The following is a 22,348-nucleotide window of genomic DNA, read 5'->3' as shown; positions in this document are numbered from 1 at the left end:
TACATGCAGAGACTTTTGATTTTAGAAAATGCCTTGGCTGGCTTTGCTTTCATGAAAGGCAGCTTTTCTGCATTTTAAGTGATATTTTGCTTTTCTGTAGGCAATAATTTTCTGTCAGTCATGTTTCTAGGTCTCGGGATCTGAGGGCATCCAAGAAAATAAAACAAATCATCAGCATTATGAAGGATTTCTCCCTCTTTAATAAAGATAATACCAAACAACTCAAAGGCCTGCACACGGTGGGAGAACACTTCAGTGACTGCATAAACAACTGTGTCAGTCAGGCAGCATCACTCTGCTGTCTCATTTAGCTCCACACAAGCTGCAACTGTGAGTCAGAGCTGCTCAATTATTTTAACGTGGCTGTACCATTCATAGTCCTTCGCTTCCAAGTAAATTCAGGGAGGTGTGAGGGGGTGGAAATCTGTGCGTGTGTCTTCTGTCAACTCAGAATGGTTACAAATCCTTTTCTGTGCCAGATCCACACAGGAAAACAACTGTTATGGTCCCAAATTGCAATCCTCTCTCTCTCTGGTAAAATAAACTGCTGCAGTTCAGGAGTCAAGACATCCTTGATTCATCTGGTGAACCCATGACCACCTACAGAATACATAACACACACATGAATCCCTGGCAACAGAAGAAGATCATAACTCTGCAGTGTAAGCTCAATTTATTTGCAGCCTAGCTACACAAGATCATTGATAAATTGCACAGGTTTCAAATTAAGAGAACTAAACATAGATCCCCACATGCTGGTACACACATTGCCAGTATAAGCAACAGATTTGGGAATTAATTTCATTGCTCCAGCATGGATAGCTAATGCAATGGGAGATACCTAAGGGTATCCAAGACACACATACAGGCTTGACAGACATGATCCAGGACCTCTGGAAATCACCCTCCTCTGAACCATCAGCCAGAGGCCCCAAGAGATTCTTTAAGATATTTAAATTAGCACTTATTATTTGGGCAACTGTTCAACACACTCCCTGTTCAACGTACTCCACGGACTATTAGAGTGGGATTTTGCTGATCAATCACTTGCTGTGTAGTTTAGCATGGACTGAATTTCTCTCCAGCCTCTGACTGCTAATGAGATTTCCAGCAACTACAACAGAAACATAAGCATCTAGCACATATGTACAGATGTATGAAGTGATGCTGTAATTTAAGTGCTAATCTATAACTGAATCCTACACATAAAGTTATCACTGTTCCTCAGTTTCTCCAACAGCAAGATAGGAATGGTGATACCTGCTCTATTAATGCACCCAATATTAATGAGCACATGTAAAACAGATTTTTATTCTGTCTTTAATTTTATAAAAGTTATAATGACTGAAGACTACAAAACAGGTGAAGTTCTTACATATGTTTATTCTTGCAGTACTTGAAAACAGAATTAAACTCAGGTCCCATAAGGATTCTGTACAAGATTCACACACACAGAGGATGCCAGGCCAGTGCTCTGACAGCTGCAGGAAACTGAAATCCCAAGTATCTCCCCCAGTTCCCAGTGGGAAGATGGAGGTGCTCAGGGGCTGTCACAGGAATAACACACTGAAGAAATGGATTCAATTCTTCACAAGAACTACCTTTGTGACCTTGGGTGAAGAGCATGCAGGAACACACATTCAGAATGGCTCAGAGCTTTGTGTTTTATTTAGATTTTAAGTGTAATCTGGGCAGGAAAAGGACTCTCCATTACTATTTGTTATTTAATGGATGATGCCAGTTGGAATTGGTCTGTAATGCTCCTGCCTAAAACTGTGATTTGCTGTTATCCACAAGCTCTGTTAACAGCTTCAAAATGTATTTTAAAATAATTTCCATTTACCTTTACTTGTCTCAGAGTAGCAAGGGTATTTAACATGCCTGTATGTTTTCCTTGTCATTTCAGATGCTTCATCACAGCAAAATGCCCTTGAAAGAAGAGCCTGGAATACCAATGCTCACTGCTGTGAGAGAGACCAACCTTATCTCTCAACTGCAGCTCTGCACAGGACACGCAGGTGAGAGATTTAAAGGCAGTGCTGAGAGAAAACAGCCTTTACTGCCAAGCCAGCAAAAGCAGCCCAGTTCAAAGGGGGGAAAAAAAGGAGAGAGAGAAAAAAGCCCACTGACAAACAGCATGCAGTCAGACAGCAAATCATGAAGCAATGAATAATAGATTTCTTACGTAATTGCTATTTTATCCTGATATTATAGGGTGGGATTTATTTTACTGCAACACTTTAAAACAAACAGTCTCTTCTAGTAATCCACAGATTAAACTGCAGACAAAAACAAGGTGTTGATACTTAAAATTTGCCATATACAAATAGTGCTTCTTGTCTTCATTACAAGTGACTCTATTTTCTATTTCCATAAATCCTCTGCTATTATTGTTTTATTTATGTTCGAAAGACAGACGGAGATTAGATACAATGAGACCTAAATGTCAGGTATAAAGATTCCAGTGGCTCTAAAGTGAATAAGAAAAAAAGAAAGAAACCTGAGTAATTCTAAGATATTAGTGCACTTGTAATGTATTTATAAAATAGATTTATCCTAGTTTCTCCTTACAAGACTGATTTCACAAACAGAAGAAAGAGACCACGATGGGCCATTTCAGAGCCTGTATCTTATTTGAAGACAGATCAGATTTAGTTTCCCCCTCTTCCCCTCCCTAAAACCCAAACTTATCTTCCTAACTAGAACTCAGGAAAGAGTCTTCCACTGACCCAGCCCAGAAAAGGACCAGAATCAGTTCTGTTCCTATGTTTTGAACTCTCAGTTTACTCAGTATCTCCATATTTTTGTGTGATACAGCTCTAAAGAGATATCAACAAAATAAAACAATTTAAAAATTGAAGCAGAACTAGTTCCTATACAGGCATTTCATATATATATATCAGTGTGGTTTCAGAAGGTATTTAAAACAGTTCCAAACCATTTAGTTATTCTAGAATGTTGGTCCACTCTCTAATATAAAAGAGCTTGACACTGCATTGTCAATATTAAATTGACAATAATTAAATAGCAAATACATTAAAGTACAAGTGAGTGACAGAAAATTGATCTTATTTCAAAGCAACTGATCTATATTTAAACAGACAGCTTCCTTCTGAAACATGGAGCTTCAAACAAGAAACCCAGATGCATGATACTCCCCAAACCAAAGCATCTTCCAGCAGCAGAACATTTCCATACAAAAATTCCAACTCATTCTACTTTTGATAGGAAAGTAGAAAAGGATAAAAGGATTAGGAAAGCCAAAGGCAGAAGGGGGAGAACATAAATATTGGCTCCAACTAACCTACAGCAACTTCAGCTGTTACCTTAGAGTAGGGTTTATTTGTAGGTTGTTTGGTTGTTTTTGGGGGTTTTTGTTCATTTTACTTTAAGTACTTCAGTTTTAATCTGAAGCCCCTATCAAAACCAGAGAAATCAGAAATAACTACTTCTGTGAAGTTCTGTGAAGTTTCTTGTTTTCTTAGAAACAAGACTTTCTCATCCTCTAGTTTTTTATTCTTCCATAGCTTCTTATAATCTTCTGGTGACTTCACACCTATGCAAACCCAGCTTATGAACTTGTTGAACTTTAGGAATATGCTGGTTAATTATCTGCAGATTTCACATTAAGTGGCTGCACACATTTGGGACCTAGCACTGATTCCTAAACCACACCTGCAGTTACTCCAGGTAAGTCAGTCTTTCAGGAATACTCTAAGCTTGGCTTTGAGACCCAGCAGCATGCAACAGTCCCACATCTGTGCTGGTATTGTTGATCATGTTTAAGATCTTTTAGTTGCCTCCACTCCCAGCCACGCTTTATCAATCAATACTTTCTAGAGCCTAATGGACCTGTTCAATCTGTTGGGGTTTTTTTAAACTGTATTAAAACATTCCAAATGCAAAGGTCAAAACCCCATATAATCACTGGAACTCAGAAACTGTAAAGTAAAACTTTTATGAAGTCATAACTTTAGTCCCACAGCAACTGCCTTTGACTTGTGCATGTCCAGATACACAGATGCAGACCTGATAATCTGCTGGGAGTTGTACTCTGCAGCCCAGTCCATCTATCACATTGTCCAACACAGATTTAAACATCCAAATGAGGGAAGTCTTCAACATAAATGGTAGTTCAGATTATCTGTTAGTACACAGTGACTTTACCTCCTACTCAGTTCTGCATTCCTATTCATGACCACTTATGCCCAGTTAATTCTGCTCTGACTTTTGCTCACAACCTTATCACAGCTGCCTTCACCTAAGCACCAAGTAATGCATATTTAGTTGTTTGTACTTCTTCACAAGTAAGCTCATTAAATTACCTGAGAATATTTATTGGTGATTTATCTTATATTTGCTAATTATTTTTGCACTCTATTAACACAATTTCATAGTATTATTCCATTCTGGTCACATGAATCAATTCACAGAATTATGGGTACAACTCCAATTAAAAGCTTATCACCTAGCTTAGACCACTTAATTTTCTCTTCATTCAATTAAATTAGAACAATGCAAATAAGCTATGAATGGACAATGAAGCACTGAAGCACTCAAAAATTTCAACCATGAAAGAGTTAATTCAATAGCCTCATTTTTATACAGTGCAGAGTATCTCAGTTAAGGGGGAAAAAGTATCTGACTAAAAAACTCCAGTCCTCTCCACCTTGCGCTCTTTGATGTGAGGTGTTCCATACTAATGTTTACCACAAAATACGAATTTGTTTGAACACTTTCTTTTTCCTTGCAGCAAGCAGAGCTTACTATAGAGAGCTGATTGCTTCTTCATTGTTGAAAAGACAAAAAAGATTCAAGTATTAATTTGTAATTTATTATGAATTTCTAAGGTAGTATCTATGCATTTTAGTCATAAACTGAGATTTTACAGTCAGAACTTCATATTCATCCTTCAACTTCAGATGGACAAGCAAAATCCTACTTCAGCTCACTGGAGATCCCACCAACTATATTACAATTTTCTCAGGCCACAGAGATAAATTTAGGCTCAGATTTTACAACACACAGCAAGAGGCACCTTGGCTGTACCACCTGCTCCCTCAAAGGAACACTTGGAACTGCTTTGTTTCATTCCATGATTTCATCAAGTCAAACAACACGAAATTCACGCTCCAAAATGTGTGTAACACAGGAAGGTCACAACTCTTGACAACATTAAAGCATGCTAAAGAGAGTTCTAACATTGGATGATATCCAGTGATAGCAACCCCTTCTCATGGCAAGGATAAGCCCTGCAGCTGAAGCAGGAATTTAGATTAGGAACAAATCTCAGTGTGTCTCAAGCACGTTTGTGTTTCTGGGACACAAGGAGCCAACTGCAGACAGCCATGAACCAAGAGACATTCCTTGAAGGCAACTGAATTACAACTTAAACAAAGAAAATAGTGCCTTATCTTTTGGACAGAGCAAGTGAAAGAGCTACTGATTTCTGTTATGTCAATGTCCTTATAAATCTTAAAATGTGATGGCAATGTCTGGTTGCCATTTACAAAGTATTTTACATACACACACAAGGCAGCCAAATTTCTGAAGGGACAGGGACCAGGCCATATACAGTGATCAGATTTTTAAAAGAACCCAATTTCCCAATAAAACAATTCACATAGCAAGTTTCAGATTGTCTCAGGGCAGTCTGCTGTGTTAGACTGTACTAAGATGCCTTCAAGGCATGACATTCACTGCAGTGATAGACATAATATATGAAATTTGCACACAAAAAGCCCCTTGCTCAGCACCAGAAGCCTCCCATCAGCCTGCCAAGGCTACAAGCCAAGGGAGTGCAGTGGTCACAGAGCAGGGGCACTGTGCAGCCACAGGGGCTCACACTGAGCCCACCCTGGCAGCAACACAAACCCACAGGGACTGAAACCACGCTCACTGATAAAGACACATATCCTGGCATCCCTAAAGCCAGCCCCAACTTGCTGCCTTGTTTCTGTAAAGCAAAGGGGGATGACAGACAGACAGGTTTCTATATTAACATCCACTTACACGCAGAGTTAGTTACAAAGCTGTAAAATAAATGTTCAAAAGCTACTAAATATCACAGGATCATAGGAGGGACCTTTAAAGGTCATCTTCTCCAACCCCCCTGCAATGAGCAATCTGTCGAATCTGACCTTGGCTATTTCCAGGAATGGGGCATTTTGAAAGTACAGATTACAAAAGCTTTTCTGGAAGACAGAGTAGTTGCCAATACAAAATCATGCCACAGAGACTCTTCAAGGCACTGCTAGGATTTTTTTAAACATCAATTTAAGTCTAGAAAAAAATTAGTTAAATTTTAATGGCCCACATCTTTAACTTTTCCTCTAATGCCTTTGAGCCATTCCCCAGTTACAACTGCTGTATTTCAATTTGCCAATTAAATTCTTCCATTTATCAGGATAAACACAAAATAATTATTTTTGCTGGATTATTTACTACTATACAAATTTCTGAAGTAAAACATTTATGCAAGCTTAATGCTCAAAACCAACAGCAGTTCCTAAAATGTAGGCAGAATTACAGGTTAAGAAATATTTTAGCAGTACCTCTGGAGAAAAAGGTGATGAAAGGAACATTTTTTCAAAGCAAAATTTTAACAGGCAGAAAAATAACACAAAGGTATTTTTTCTATTGTTTAAAAGTCATTATTCTCAAACAGTGATTGTATAATCCACAGGACAGCTGCATGCAGCAATAATAGAATATTTTTTTAATATGCAATAATTTTCTGTCCATAATTCTTTATGTGTAATAACGATGGAGAATTCAGTTGTACAGAATTTGCTTTGTCTGGAATTGAAGTATTACTTCCTTTGGTGAATGGGAAGCCAAAGTCACTGGTATTTACAACAAGAATTTGTTAAGTAACAGAACACTGCAGAACTTACATAAATAAAAGTGGCCTGAAGTCCATGCAGTTTTAAATTCAAAGGAAAAGAACAAACAGATCCCAGACAGAGATTTTAGTCTTCAAAATGGCAGATAACAGAGAAGCAAACCCAAGCTTCTTTCTTTCCACTATCTCAGACCTCCATTTATCAATGTACGGAATCTGCTGCAATCTGGAAAGCCACTCAAAGTGGCTGAACTAGAAAAAAGAGACTCCTGTGTTCCCTCTACATCCTGTTTTTGCAGAATAAAGTTTTCTAACCATTTAACCTTGTCTCTTAAATAATTTTGGGATCTCGCTATTTGGGTGCTTTCTTGCTTTAGTGCATTGTTTACAAATTCTAATAATAAGCGTCTGAAACTTTCACCTCAAATCAAAAGCAGGGGGTTAGGACAACCCTAAATTTCAACCTGGGGTTGTCACCAACTCATAAAACCCCACGACTGGACAAACATAAACACAGCTTTCTTAAATACAGGCAGAAATGTGGTAGGTGAGCACAAGCCTGCACTAATTCAACAGATGTTTGGAAGGTGTTTGAAAGAGATCATTGCAATTCATACAACCGCATGCTAAAATGAAGCAGCAGAAGTTTAAAGTTGGACTCTTTTTGAAGAGAATTTTTAATAGATTTTTGTCTAGTATGGTTTATCTCAGATAAATGAAGGGGGGGATCACGTATAATAAATAATTTCAAACAGAAAATTGCTAATGCAGAGAATGCAGGATTGGTGCAGAACAAAGTGCAGAAGAGAACACTCCCTTCAGTGCCAACAGCAGAAGTACCAATCCATGGGAAGGTTGTGAATATGTCCTATTGAATTGTATTTTTAGCAGCAATTTAATCTGTCACGTTCATGACAACCCACGCATGACCCATGACAACTCATGAACAGGTCAGCACTCACAAATCCACCAATGGCTCTAAGTCTTCAAAGCATGAAAGATCAAGACTTGGACCAAAAACTGACCAGGACCAACAACCCACATAGGATAACATGATTTGCATTTGGAAAAACCCATTGCTTTCCCAGGTTTCAGGAGAAGAACACTTCCAGGTAAAGAAAGAGAAGTGATTATGTCACTTCACCACACTTCAGCACAATGTAAGGAGAGTGAGAGAGGAAAGATGACTGTGGCATAGGAAGTGAATAACTCCTGTGATTGAAGAACAAGCTCCAAGATGTCTGTGGGAATGTTAACAGGACAGGATGATTGGCACTGCTGTGGGAAAGAAAAAGAGAGGAGTGATTTGAAGGATTTTTAAGTGTGGGAGGGAATAAATGCAGAGCAAAGAAGGCGATAAATTTGAAATGGAAATGTAAAACAGCAGCATGAATGCGTAAGAGCGATTGCGTTGGAGAAGGGAAAAAAGAACCCTGAGCACATTCCTATCTCACACCATTTTACATCTTCCAATACATCAGAATCATGGGCACAATGATTCACAGGGAATATGCTTAACAGCAATGCTGAATAATGAAATAGCCTGGGAGAAAGCGTGGGAGTCGCGATACCCAAGTGCATGGTCAGCTTAGCTCAGAGGCTCTGCTGGTCAAACACATTCCTGCAGCCACAGAACCAGGGAAAGAACAGTTCTTGAAGTTTGCTGAGTACAGATAAAGTTTGATTGATTGTTTGGGCCTGCCACCTGGAACTACAGCAGAGGTGTTTGCGACACACTCAGCATAAAAGAACAAAAAAGGCATCAGAAAAGGAACAAGTGTTTGGTTGAAGTCATTCGAGTCCTTACACTGCCAGCAAAGCACACATAAATGAACACTAAACCAGGCCAAGTGGATGTAAGCAGCCAGGTAAGAAATGGGAAGCTGAATCAACTCCAGCTTTTATACTGATGACTCAAGTCAGCAAAAAAAAAGCAATGATCCAGGACAACTCAAAGAAGACTCCCACCAAAAGAGCCAGTGAAGCACAAACTGGGTTATGTCTACCATTAAACTGGGAATGCAGTCTCAAACCCAGATCTAACAGGAGCTTGTTATAACCTAAACTAAGAACATGCTAGAAGGTATTTTACTTCCACCAAGTTTGATTTTAATTTGGGTAAAAACTTCAACAAGTGTCAGTCAAGAAAGTGCCCAAATTTGTGTAATAAAGTCTGTGATGAAATTATTCTAAAGAGTGGTAAATTGGTATGAGCAATTGATCATTTAAAGTTAAGTGGTCTTCAATGTGAGGGCAAATAGGAACCAGGAGTAGTCTGATACCAGCACATCAACAGTCCTGAATGTACCATGAATGTACCAGAAAATTCTGCTTTATAAAGAGCTTTTATAGAAATGTGTTGCATGAAGCTGTGACTTTTTTATTAGGGAAGGAAGATGAGTAAGAATCAGGGAATAGCTGCAGCTGAAGGGCAAGTCTGGAGATCATTTAGTCCAACACCCTGCTCTGTGCAGGGTCAAACCAGAGCAGGTTGCTCAGGGTCATGCCCAGTCAGGATTTGAATATTTCCAAAGACTAAGTTCAGAGTCTATCGAGGCAAACTGTGCTAACACTTGATCATCTTACCATAAAAAGAAGGCTTTATTGTAATTTTTTCTAATGTTTAAATTAATTTTCCTTTTTTTCAGTTTGTGTCCAGTGTATTTCTTTTCACTGAACACCATTGAAAAGAATGTGGATTCAGCTTATTCACCCTTCTACAGGAGATGCTTACACTCAGCACTGGCCCTAGCAGCAATCCTAGGGATGCACCACCAATGTCTGACCTCCAGCTGGACTTTGTGCTGCTGATCTCAACCCTTTTATCTCAGCAGCTAAGCCACTTTTCAATCGTCCTGTTGTGGTTTAATGTAGTTTAGTTTTTAGTTAAGGAAAAAAATCCACGAGCTACAGAAGTGGTTCCATGTAAGGACCTTGGCAGCTTCCTTTGAACCTGACAGAACCAATCAGCTGGCAAGTTTTGTAACTTGACACCCTGTTCAACCACTTAAGAGAGCTGAATACACCTTTGTGGAATCACATTTAAAGACAAACAAACCCCAGGAAAAACTCTCTTGCTTCCTGCCTTTCTCTCGAGTGGGAGAAATGGAAAGGGTGAAGACACATAAAGAAAACAACATGGAGGCACCAAGGTCAGTGAAGGAGTCAAATCCCAGATGGGAGACAAATGAGGAGATGCCTTAGTCTTGGGCTGAGATTCCCTTGTAAGGCTATGGTGAGGACAGAATTGATCCATCAGATATTTTTTCCCTGTAACTCACGGAATGCACTGAGGGGCTGTAGTGTTCTAACCACAGCCATGAGCAGAGGTACCAGTGATGAAGCAAGCAGGTGCTGAAGTAGCTGTGATCCAATGAGAAGCTTGAACTGAGAGAGATGAGAAACCTTGCCCCAGGGATAAAAGAAGAAAACCTCTGTTCCCAGAGATAAAAGAAGAGGACTTTTGTTTCTATACTAGAGCAGTTCATCAGTAAAACTGCACCCCAATAAGCTGAAATGACCCATAGTGATAGCTGTGGGAAGATACCAAAGCATGGGAGAGACATCATGATTGCAGATTTCCAGGTGGTTGCTATTTGTGAAAATTTAAACCACGAGAGAACTGGTTCTTGTGGAAAAGACTCCATGGCATGGCAAGGGAGACTCCTCTCCCTAAGTGAACTTCAGAAAAATTATTTTAGAAATGGTAAACTGACTGAAAATACCAAATTTTGTCTCTTTATGTTATCAAAGAAGAAAGGAAGAGGCGTTGGGGGGAGGAGAAGTATTCTGACAGTTTATTCTGATTTCTTATTATTTTTCTTTTAGTTCTGTTAATAAAGTTTTCTTTATACCCTTTAAAGTTTTGAGCCTGCTTTGCTCTCCTCCCAATCCTTATCTTGCAGCAGAAAATGAGTAAATAATTCTAGTGGGTGCACTGGCATTTGGCCAGCACTAGACCCACTACACCTCCTGTGTACTCATTCAGTACCTACTTCAGTAGTTTGTGCATGGGGATGGTACAGGGGCAGTGCCAAAAGACCTAAAATCAGGATAGAGAGTATCTACTGCTCTGCCCTCATCCATTGAGGTCATCACTTCAGCACAGACTATCATCAGGTTCATCAGGCATGACTTGCCACATATTTAACATTTCACACTATAATTTAAGGAATGAAACAAACCCTACATTTAACATTTTTTCCATTATTTGCCCCTCTGTTTCCTCTGCTCTTCATTGTCCCTCTCCAGCTAAGCACACCCTGGTACAACCACAGATGGCTGTTCAGTAGCTTCACAACACAGACTTGTAAAGATCAGAATACAATCCATGGCAACGTGGTAGTCACTCATTATCAAAAATGTATTTTTCTTTTAAAATGTTTGAGAGAGTTTACATCACTAAGGCTCATGCAATATATAGCCCCAGGAATAAATTTTAAGTCTCCATAATCAGGTAAGAAAAATCTCAACTACCATACATTTCACACACACAACAGTATTGTATAGGTGCAACTATATTTGCATTTAGTTCAGACCAGGATTGTGCTTTTGAAGCAAACCTCCTGACAACCCTCACCTATCACACTTTGTTCCACACCACTGCTCAGGCTGAGTGTGCAAATTGGATTTCTTGGAACAAAACTGAAGTGGAAGAGGCATTCCAGGCATGCTCACTCCAGAGAACACAAATTAGGTTAAAAAGTATTCTGAAATACCACATCCACACACAAATACAACAAACCCACTCTGGCAAGATCTCAGCCCAGAGACAGCTTCCTTTAGCAGAGGTTGTCAGGAAGTAAGAACTTCAGCACAGGGTATTTGGCCACTATGTGGAAAAAAATTAAATGTAATCAATGCAAGAAAGATAAGCTTGGTGTCAGAATGCTGATCTAATTTCCACTTCTCCCCAGTCATGCAGGAAAGAACACTGAGTATGAAAACTTCTGATTTGCAGTAACAACAATGCACAGAAGGGCCAGGAGTATGTCCAAATAAAAGCAGGATTCTGCTTTTATTTGGACATATTATAAGATGCCTGCAACCACCCACACTCCATCTATGGCAGGTTATACACAAAGAAACTCTACATTTGCCAATCAGATATGAAAAAGGCTGACACCAGACTCAGTGAAATGAGATTTCTTCAGCAGGTGTCAGTCCTCACATGGAAGGATTAAATGCTTTACAAAACCCTAAGAAAAAACACAGCACAAAGAAATGACTGACTTTGCTGAATGACCTTCAAAAGTCAAAGAACAAAAAACCAGACATGTACCTAAACCCACATTACTTTCCAGGATACTCCAATTATCTGCCATGTAAACATATGTGTTATAGGCCAGCAGAATAATCTACCTTGGAAGAGACCTCTGGAGGTCATCTGGTACAACCTCCTACTCAAGGCACAGAGAGCTGCAAGATCAAATGAGATTGCTCAGGGCCTTGTTCAGTCCAAGAAAATCTTCCAAGGATGGAGGTTCCTCAGCCTCCCTTAGCAGCTCAATTCAGTGCTTACCCATTGTGAAAACTGGTTTTTCCTTGTAAGTTTTGAGGTGAGAAATTCTGACAGGGTTCATTTGCTGCCTTCTCTCCTCTCATGGTGCACATGCAAGAAAAGTCTGGCTGTCTCTTCTCCACACTCACTTGGTGGCAGAGGACAATTAGGTCCCTCCAGAGTCTTATTCTTCTCCTTTAGGCTGAACAAGCCCAGCCCCACACACAGGCTGTCCTCATTATATGCACCCCTTCAGAACCCCTCTCCAGCTTGTCTACACCTTTTATTTGTGTACAGAAGCCCAGCACAGGACATGCTATCCCAGATGCTGCTTCACCAGTAACTAAAATAAATCAACCCTTCAGCTGCTGGCTCTGCTCCTGCTGACACAGCACACGAGGCAGTTACCTGGGACTGAAGACTGGAATCTTAACATGTTAAAATACAGAAGCCTCACAGTGAGAAAATAGAAAAATAGAAATGAAACACAGCTGGAAGCAAATTTAGCCCTGTCTGCTGCATCCTCAGAGATAGAAGGGCTGCCCTGTTGGGGGGCTTTCCATCCAGCAATAAAGTGGCTTCCTGCACTGCAGGAAACTCAACATGTTCTCTGATTCCCTGGGAAGTCCCTCTGCAGTCTGTGCTCCTGTCTTACCAAAACTGTTACACTGCAGGTCTCTTCCTCTTCTCCTTTCTTCTCCCCAGCTACTTCCTGCTCTGGAAGCTTTTCCCAGGGCTCAGCTGCTTCCAAGGAAGAAACATCTCTTTGGCTGTTCAGCAGCTCAGGTTTCAAGGTCCAGTAGCTCATAGAAGGCAAACTGAGCTCTGTAAATCACTCTCAGACATTAAAAAAAAAAAAAACAAAAAAAAACACCCCCCCCCCCAAAAAAAAAAACAAAAAAAAACCAAAAACAAAAACCAAACCACAAACAGAAGAAATAATACACTAATACTAAGCATTCAGATATTATGCAAATATCACCTGTTTCTTAAGCACTTTAAAGAGCTTTGACTAAGACCAACATCTAAATGCTGACCCAATGATCTCGTTTGTGAGCTGAGGAAGTATGGGCTGCATGAGCAGACTGCTAAAATGAGTTGAGAACTTGCTGAACTGACAGGCTGGGACACTAATTATCAAGTGCTCAACATCCATTTGACAAAAAATAACGGGTGAATATCACAAGGGTCAGTATCAGGCTGCTCAGTATCTTCCTAAGCTCTTTGGGCAACAAGGCAAATTGCAAATGTGCTGAAAAAAATTCACTTGAAGGATAATACAGACGTCATCTCCCCAGAGAGGCTGTGGAGCTGCACAGAGGTTTTCAAGAGCTGATGAAAAAGTCAGAGTTGACCTCAACTAGAGCTGGCAACAGTCCTAAACTTGGAGGTAGAGGCTGGACCTACCCAGCCTCTGGACCTATCCAGAGATCCCTTCCAACCCATGTCTCTGTGATCCTGTGAAGACATAATGCAGGAACCTAACTGCTCAGGACAGCAATAGTAATTTGGGGAACAAACACTCCCAATGAGGAAAAAGCATATCTTAGCCTGACACACAGATGCACCAAATAAAATACTTCCCATTCTACTCAGGGACATGTTACCACTCTCAGACTCAAAAAGGAGTGTGTTGGTTTCAGACCTCCTCATTACAGATTTTTAATTATAATGTACATAAGGAAATGCAAGGAGATCTGCTACTTGTAGACTCAAAAAGCCTGAAGTAGAGAGAGAAGTTAAATTCAAAGTCAAATAATACAATATACTTTGTATTGCCAAGAGCTTAGAGAAGGGTCTCTCTTTTGTCTGACAAATCTCTGTCAACTCCTCCTTGACTGCCACTTAAATATCACTTTCAGCACATTTTAAATACCTCACTACATTTACCCAAACTTTCAATTACAATATAATTCATCACAATGACTTCTGAGCATATAAAGCCATCCTTTACCTGGCTAGTCTATAGGATCTTCCACTACTGAGAAGAGAAATAAGATGTATACAGGGTTGAACTGCAGTTTGAGAAAACTGTTTTGCAAAAACAGTAACTCTTACAGTGACGAGTTGTCTCTCTACCTAAAAAATTTCTTGTGCCCAGTCTGAGCTGCTTAAACTGCTCCAGTAACACATTTGTTTGAAATCTGGTGAGCAGACTTCCTACTGCTGTTCTTAAAATTACCTGGCTGTTCTACTAGTCCAAGAAAATCAGTGAGCTTCCATATCAGAATTATCTTCCTGAAGGTTGTACACACACTATGTGCATATGCACATACAACACAGAAAAACAAACAGCAAAATAAATTCATCTGGTAGGTAGGTTTAATATCTGCTCTTATATATTCAAAATACAGAAAAAAGTAATAGTCACACTCAGTTCATGCAAACATATTATGCTATTTTTTTTCTACACACAGCAGAAGCATTTTTTGTTATTACCTTAGAGCAGGAAGTTCATAATTAAATGTTCTGACTTAGGACTAATTGAAAAGTCCAAGTTGCATAAATGACATGATATCACCAAGATTACTTAAGGTATTAGAGGGACATGAGTCATATCTACCTAAAAAAAACTGTTCCTGGCATCTCTAGTGTTACATTATTCATTTTGGTTGTGTTTATTCCTCTAGAGTCTAGGACATTATATTAGGTGCTGAACTAACAAGCATCACAGTCCTAACTCAGTTAAGATAACCAATAACCACATCAAAGAGATCAGTCCTCATCACAGGACTTGAACTTTTTTTTCCTTCTTTTCCTTATGTTTTATGCATTTAAAATTACTGATGTATTCAAATATTTCAGGAAGCATTCTCTTCAGTCCATTCATTAACTACCTTTTCATATTAGACAGTGACTGTACCCATTAGGCACCAATTAGCTCTGCTAAGTATTTCTCTGCATATCTGGAGGACATTCTACCTCCCACACAAAGATAAGAATACCAAAGATTTCTCCCCACCCCTTAGCAGTCAAGTGGAGAAGGCACAAGCCATATATTCTTAAATTAGAAGATTCAAAGTTAAAAGTAGAGCTTTTTATCAAGTTATTTTTTGCCAAAAACAGCCTCCTTAGCAAGGCTGTGCTATGAAAAGCACAAGTACTCAATCTTCTCATTTAGCTCAAAAAAACACTGTAAATGTATTTAAATAATTTACTACTACATATTTCAGCTGATCCCATTCATCTAAACCAGGATGAAACTTTATCCATCTTATGCATTACCTTGCTTTCAAATAATCCTATACTTCAATAGGGTTTTGCCAAATAAGACAATAAATATGCATAAACATGGATCAGATTTTAATCTTCTTAATGCAACAGTACTTCTCCTCCTCTACTTTACAAAAAAGAAAAAAAAAAATTATGAGGGTCTCCCTGTAAGAGCCAGGCTTAAGTGCCTTAAATCATTCCTGGGATACGTTTGCCCTGTACAAGTGCTGTATTCAGGTGGTCTCTTCTCCTGGGTAAGAAACAAAAGGATGAATGAAAATGGCCTCAAGTTGCTCCAGAAAAGGTTTGGATTGGATATTAGGAAACATTTCTTCACTGGAAGGGTTGCCAGGTATTGGAACAGGCTGCCCAGGGAACTGGTGAAATCACCTTCTCTGGAAGGGCTCAAAAGGAAGGCAGATGTGGCATTTGGGGACATGGATTAGAGGTGCCCATGGTTGGACTCCATGAACCCAGAGATCTTTCCCAACATAAGGACTCTGTGACTGCATTTATCCCAACAACATCCAGCTGCAGTAGGTGGAATTGTGATGGTGTCCTCATCAGGAGAGAAAGATAAACCTGTACACAATTTGGGTCCCAAGCCCTAAATAGACCAATAATCATTTGGTTATGGCTCCTCCCCACAGCACAGAGAGCAAAGCTGATCCATGACTGAGGATTAGCTGGAATCTCACATTATACTTATGGAGCTCTTGCCAGAACGAGATTTGATTTACAGCAGCCCATGACAACAGCATTACATATGCCATATTTATTAGGATTGAATTCCTTCTCAGTGGATGCTCACCAACATTCAGTTGAGTGACTCAAAGCAATTAATCTATTTTAGGTTTTAAAGAAAACTATGACAAGCAAGACAAAAGAGAAGTTGCCTTTAAAACCAATTAATCAGTGGGCTCTAAACTACTCTAGGATTTAGCTAAACTGTTCTCCTCCAGTTTGCCCCTTCTCTCAGCTTTGTTACTAAATCAGGTGTAATCACCTATTTCCACCACTTTACCTGGTAGTGCTGCTGGTATGGTCACAAAGGACAACAGAACCTATTTTAGCAGGTTTCCAAGCAAGCACAACACAAATTATTTCAGTCTGACTCCCTACCTATATACAGGATACCACAGATGGAATAAATGCATAGAATAAGAAAAGACTTCAAAAATGTTGAAGATAAAATGCTAGAAGCTGAGTTCAGGTGCTGAGCCACAATACAATCAGGCAATTAAGATCTAGGTCCACCACTGGAAAAAACACTGCAAAAGAAATCTGATAGTAATAATAATTCCTCTGTAAAACTATTTTGCATGGTTGAAATGAAACCAAAACACATTTAGGGTGAACACTGTTGTCCTAACTCCACAAAACTAGCAAGGATTAAAAAGTGCATTTTGTATTTAATATTCCAATGGTGGGGTATTTAAAACTCCATTCCTTAGCATATATTATCTTACCCTCTTCCAACAGCAAGTGCTGTGTGGTGCAGGGACGAGTCAGCAGATGGCACCCATGAACCAGAGCACACACACCCGGATGGCCCTCAGCTCACACTCATGGGCTGGCTTTTTCACAAAAACCTGGCATTTCTCTCTGTACCAGCCAGGATTTTCCCTTATACCCTGTAAATGCTCTAAGTGTGTATAAATGAAGTTCACCTTCACTACCAAGGTGACTTGCTGCATGATATTCAGACATCAGCAAGAAGTGGAATGGTGCTTTTCACTTTCATAATTTTAATCTCAAACTCCACAGTATCAGTGTTTTTACCCCAGTTTACATCAGTTTCTGTGCAAGAATGCCAATTGCAAATGCTCCCTTTCACCTTGCCAAACATACACCTAAGATACAACCTCAAAAAATAAAAAAGGAAAAAAACAACATACGGGTTGATGCAATCAAATTAGGCAACTTAGGTCAAAAGCCAGAAGGCATTAAAAATAACCTAAAATTCTCTTAAAAATCAGTATCACAAAAAAAAAAACAACTCATGTTTTTTGGGTCTGGGGTTAACAGCGGTCCTTATGCTACAAGAATGTGGATAAAGGGTAGCTGAAGGTCCTCAATAACAAAATAAGGTAGAGAGGGCATTAACTGACAATGTAAAGAAAAAGCAAGACAGGTACTAAATATTTCAAGGAGACTGGACTACCCAGAAACCCTATACTGCATATTTGCCGCATGTAAACCACATAAAATTCTAAAAAAGTCACTGTATTCAAATGATTTTCACCTTATAAAGAATTCTCTGAAAATCCAGTGCTTGTTATTGTTCTCATTCAGACTCCACCATCCCTTCAGCCCTTTAGTTATACCACTAGAAAGTAGTTGGTTTTTACACAAAACTAATTCTCATACCAAATGCAGATCTCTCTGCAACACTTTTTTTTCTTCTTCCTCCTGTTAGTTAGAGAAAGAACAGGCTGGAAAAATACAGGGTTGTGCTGAGAATGGAAGACATGGAAAAATCTCATCTTCACTCAGGCTACTGATAAGGTGTACATCCATCTCTTTCTGTTTCAAGACTGACAAATATCAGATAAGGATTTAATTCTTAGGCCTGAGGTAAACACATGGAATTCAGACACGTAGCTTGGACCAGCTATTTTAAGCAGCTGCTTGTGCTGTCGCCACACGGCATCAATCACATCATATATTTCAGATCAACAGAAAGACTGGGATGCAGCAAGGTTCTGAATAGATAATCAGAACTGTGCTTCACTACATGACAGCTCCACCAAAAAAAATTCTTAAAATCTAAATACATGCACAGGACAAACTGTGTCTGCTATATATAGGTCAAAAACCAGCAGGGAGTCAGAAAAACTTCCATTCAGAATTGTAAGAGCGATTGATTAAAACAACAAAACAATTTCTTTGGGAAATACTTATTAAAAGATACAAGCTTTTTCATTTAAATCATTTGAAATTAGAATATAAAAACAGGAAGACAGATTATATTCCTAAGAAACACTTTGATACCATTTGGGCTTTGTGTTTCTCCCTCTTAACTGTGAGCAAATCACAGGAGCAGCTGCATCACAGAGCACACAGCAGGTAGAATGGACAGCAGGTAAAGAAATACCCGAAAGGAAGATTTGTAGTTAAAGATGCAAAAGATAAAGGGATTTCCAGAAAGGAAGGACAACATAACAGAATTCAGTGATGTATTTCCACAGCTCCTGTTGGCAGCAGCAGACTTTAAAGGAATTTGGAAGTGTCTGTGACCAAATCCCTCAAGTCCAACAGTTTGAAGCAGCTCTGCACGTTTATTCAGAGGAACAGGATCACCATATGTAAGAACTGAATGGGTCCAGAAGTTGCTCATTTAAGTATCTAATATTATAGATCCCAAATTGGGTCTCTGCTTGTTAAGGAAACATTCCTGGGAGAATCCACACAGAAGCTTTGCAAAGACAAAAAAGTGAAAGCAAGCAGTGCCAGCTTGTTGACGTACATTAGAAATGTTTGATATCACACGGGAGGCAGCCTCTGGGCTCTGTCAGTGCTCTCAGTCTGTACATGGCCCTGTCCCAGGAACTCAAAGAAAACCATGTAAAAATAACTTCAGTCCCCAAACTGGCAGAAGGCTGATTCAGATGGCCCTGTGGCTCAATGCAACACAACCTCAGCCATGTGAAATACCCACTCCCTTCTCTTCAAGACTGCTGGTACTTCAGTCTGAATGAACTGGCTTTGCTTTCAGTCAGGGATACCACAAAATCCAGCTGCTCAACAATAAACAAAACAAAACAAAACAAAGGAAAAAAAAAAAAACTATCACCAAAAGCTTAGAAGAAGAAATAGAAAAAACAATGAGTTTTTTCCAAAAGAGTAATGAAGAATAAAAATGAAAGAAGCATGGGTTTCTTGACTTCATCATGGCTTTTGTAAGTCAGCCCATGGTACATGTCAGTCTGATGTGGAGTCAGGGGATATCTTCCCCCCCCACTGAGGGCTGGCACCTCATTTCCTCAGCATCTTCTGAAGTTCTCAGCTTGTTCTTCCCTTGTAAGGCAGCCACACACTGGAAACACAGGGATGAAACCATCTGATTTCTCCCCAGTGCTGGTTCCAGTAAAATGAAATGGAACATTTCTATATTCTGCATGCTGCAGTCTTACAATGTCTTTATGCTTTTTTAGCTCACCACAAGGCCAGGTAAAGCCAACACACAGAGATTTGAGTCCACCCTGCTGCAGCACAAGAGTTGTTTCATTATTCTCTTGCCAGAGATATTGAATTTTTCTCCCCATTTTACTGTCATCTTAACTTCCAGCTCATCAGTCCCTATCACATGGAAGGCTTCTCTTATCCCTCTGAGACAAACACTTTACATCTATCATATCTGCAATGCCTCTGCCTCTGGATTAAGTTTCAAAGCCCAGTACAAAAGTTATGTAACTTTGGCAGGGTAGAGCATCCAGAAAATGGAATCGAATTAGAAGAAAACAACCTAAAAGTAATCACATTAAACCAAGACAATTTTAAAAAGTACATTCACACACACTACACAGGAGACTGAGAATTTGAGCAAAATCCTCACTGGTGGAATGGTATCAGCAGATCTTGTTGCTCTGGGATTGTACCAGAGAAAATCATGGAGAAATTTTTGCACTACTGCAGCAAATGCTAAAATTTCCATCAGCTGGAAAAGTATCAGGAATTCATCTGGCACAGAAGAAAACATGTTTTCAAATACACAGAACTAAATGATAATTGGTATCACCTTGATCAACTATGATCAGATTTGACCTTTGTGCTCAAATCTGCTGCATATTCTTAATTAATGCCACAATCTTAAAGCTGCCATCTCTCCCTTCCCCATCCTGTATTTTCTCACACCACCTCCCCATACCCCTCATTTTCTAACATAATATTCCTCTCCAAGCAGTATTGTTTTATCCACCTCTATTAACCATTAGTTTATTAATTGCATTTAACTCTTGCACAGTGTTAACACATATTTTGAATGAAATATTTGAGAAATTCCCTTAAATAAGTGAAAATTACAGTTGTAAATTTACTGTTTTGAATGTGATTAAACTATAAGGTTGCTTCTGTAAATGCAGTGTCTTTGTGCACTGTTAATGAAGGCTGACCTTCACTTAGCAGCCTTTTCCTTGGGCCAGAAAACTGATATCAGAACTTGTGGTTGGATTAGGACCTCTGATGCTATTAAAATAAAGAACAGCTGTTGCCCTAACCACATTAGAATGGCTTTACTGCACTTTTTGATTACTATCAGCTAGAAAAACAAGATTTTTGTTGATTTCAGAGTGACAGTTTGCTGGAGAGAGAAGGGCAAAACTGTGTTTGATTATTAGCAGGTATTTGCTGATAAGAACTACTTAGTGGGACAAACCAAGACTCTTCTATAAATTACATAAAGGCAGCTTTTCCCTTTGGGAGCTGTAGCTCTTGCTCATGTCAGCAGATACAGAAGGGTTGACTTCTTCCTTTAACATACAATGTGTTCAATGAGGCCCAAGGAAGTTCCTGCAGAGTTCATGGCTGTGCTTTATTCCAAGTGTGACCTGCTATCTTATCATCTTGGCTTTTATTGCTTTATAAAAACATGCCATGACTTAGATTGCCAGGCAAGAAAAGAAAAGGGGAAAAAACCCAAACAGGAGTAACACTGCTCAAGAACAGCAAGTATCCCCAGTTACAATAAATTTTATCATCCCAGAAAACAACATATCCTGCTAACATCCTGGAGACGAAAGGCTCAATATTCTGTGCCCATGCAGTCAAACTCCAGTATTTTCAAGAAGGCTAACTCAGAAGGAGTTATCAGAAGGATAAATCAGAAGGAAAACTCAACCAACACCAAAACTCAGTCAGCAGAAGTCCCTGGCTGAACCCCCGTTCCAGCTAACCCTGGTGGAGCTCAGAGAAAGCCACAGCAGCCTCAGTGTTCCAGGCCAGATCCAACTTCCTCAAAGATCAAAAGGCATTTGAGTCCAGGAATTTAGTTCAACCTATTACAGGAGACAGACAACTGCCAAGTGGAATCTTAACCTAAATTTGTACAGTGTTTAGGAATATCTAAATCAGACCTACCCACAGTTAATCCTACAGTGACCATTGTGCTGGAGAAAGGAGTAATTAAGAGGATGATTTTTTTACTGACTTACACACAAGACTTTGCAATTCCCTGTGGCTCCCAGAGCCTGTTTACTCATGTCCTAACTGAAGGCCCTCAGAAACCTTAGCATAGATTTAGCAACATCTTTGTTAAAATGTCTCATTATTCAAAAGTCTGTATTTTAGTAGAACTACTAAGAAAATTATATTCCAAAAAAAAAGAAAAGAAAAAAAGGAAATACCCTGAATGGTCCTTTCCCAGGAAAGATTTCCCACCCATCCTGGTTTGAGATAACACATTCCCTCTAGACTGCAGAGTAGAACACAGCCACGGAAAGCCAACACTGGAAGAATTTTTCCATAGTTGCTCTTAAGGAAAAAAAGTTCATTTCCAAATTTAAAAAGCAGACAGTAACTGCTGTCTTGTGTGTTCTGGAAAGAACATTAATCAGGTTATTTTTGTAATTTACAAACAACTAGTATAGTTAAATGCTTTGAAGCACTACTTCAGATTTCAGCTGCAAGGAATACTGGCCTACCTTTAACCCAGTTGGTTTTTTGCCAGGCACGTTCTCCCACTGAAACAGGGGCATTTGTGCTACCAAGAACACTGTGCATGGATGGGAAAGTAACCTCAAGGACTGGAACAATTATTACACAGCATCCACATGACAGACAGAGGCCTTTCA

General features: G+C 39.4%; 1 protein-coding gene across 1 annotated transcript in view; it reads right to left on the bottom strand.

Annotated features, from left to right (window-relative positions):
- RCAN2 (regulator of calcineurin 2) overlaps window positions 1–22,348 on the bottom strand; it is an 85,532-nt gene that overhangs the window by 47,829 nt on the left and 15,355 nt on the right. The gene's annotated exons all lie outside the window — the stretch shown is intronic.

This window comes from Melospiza melodia, chromosome 3 (assembly GCF_035770615.1).
Source record: "Melospiza melodia melodia isolate bMelMel2 chromosome 3, bMelMel2.pri, whole genome shotgun sequence".
In the NCBI taxonomy this organism is placed as follows: domain Eukaryota; kingdom Metazoa; phylum Chordata; class Aves; order Passeriformes; family Passerellidae; genus Melospiza; species Melospiza melodia.
This window is presented reverse-complemented; position numbering and strand designations above follow the sequence as displayed.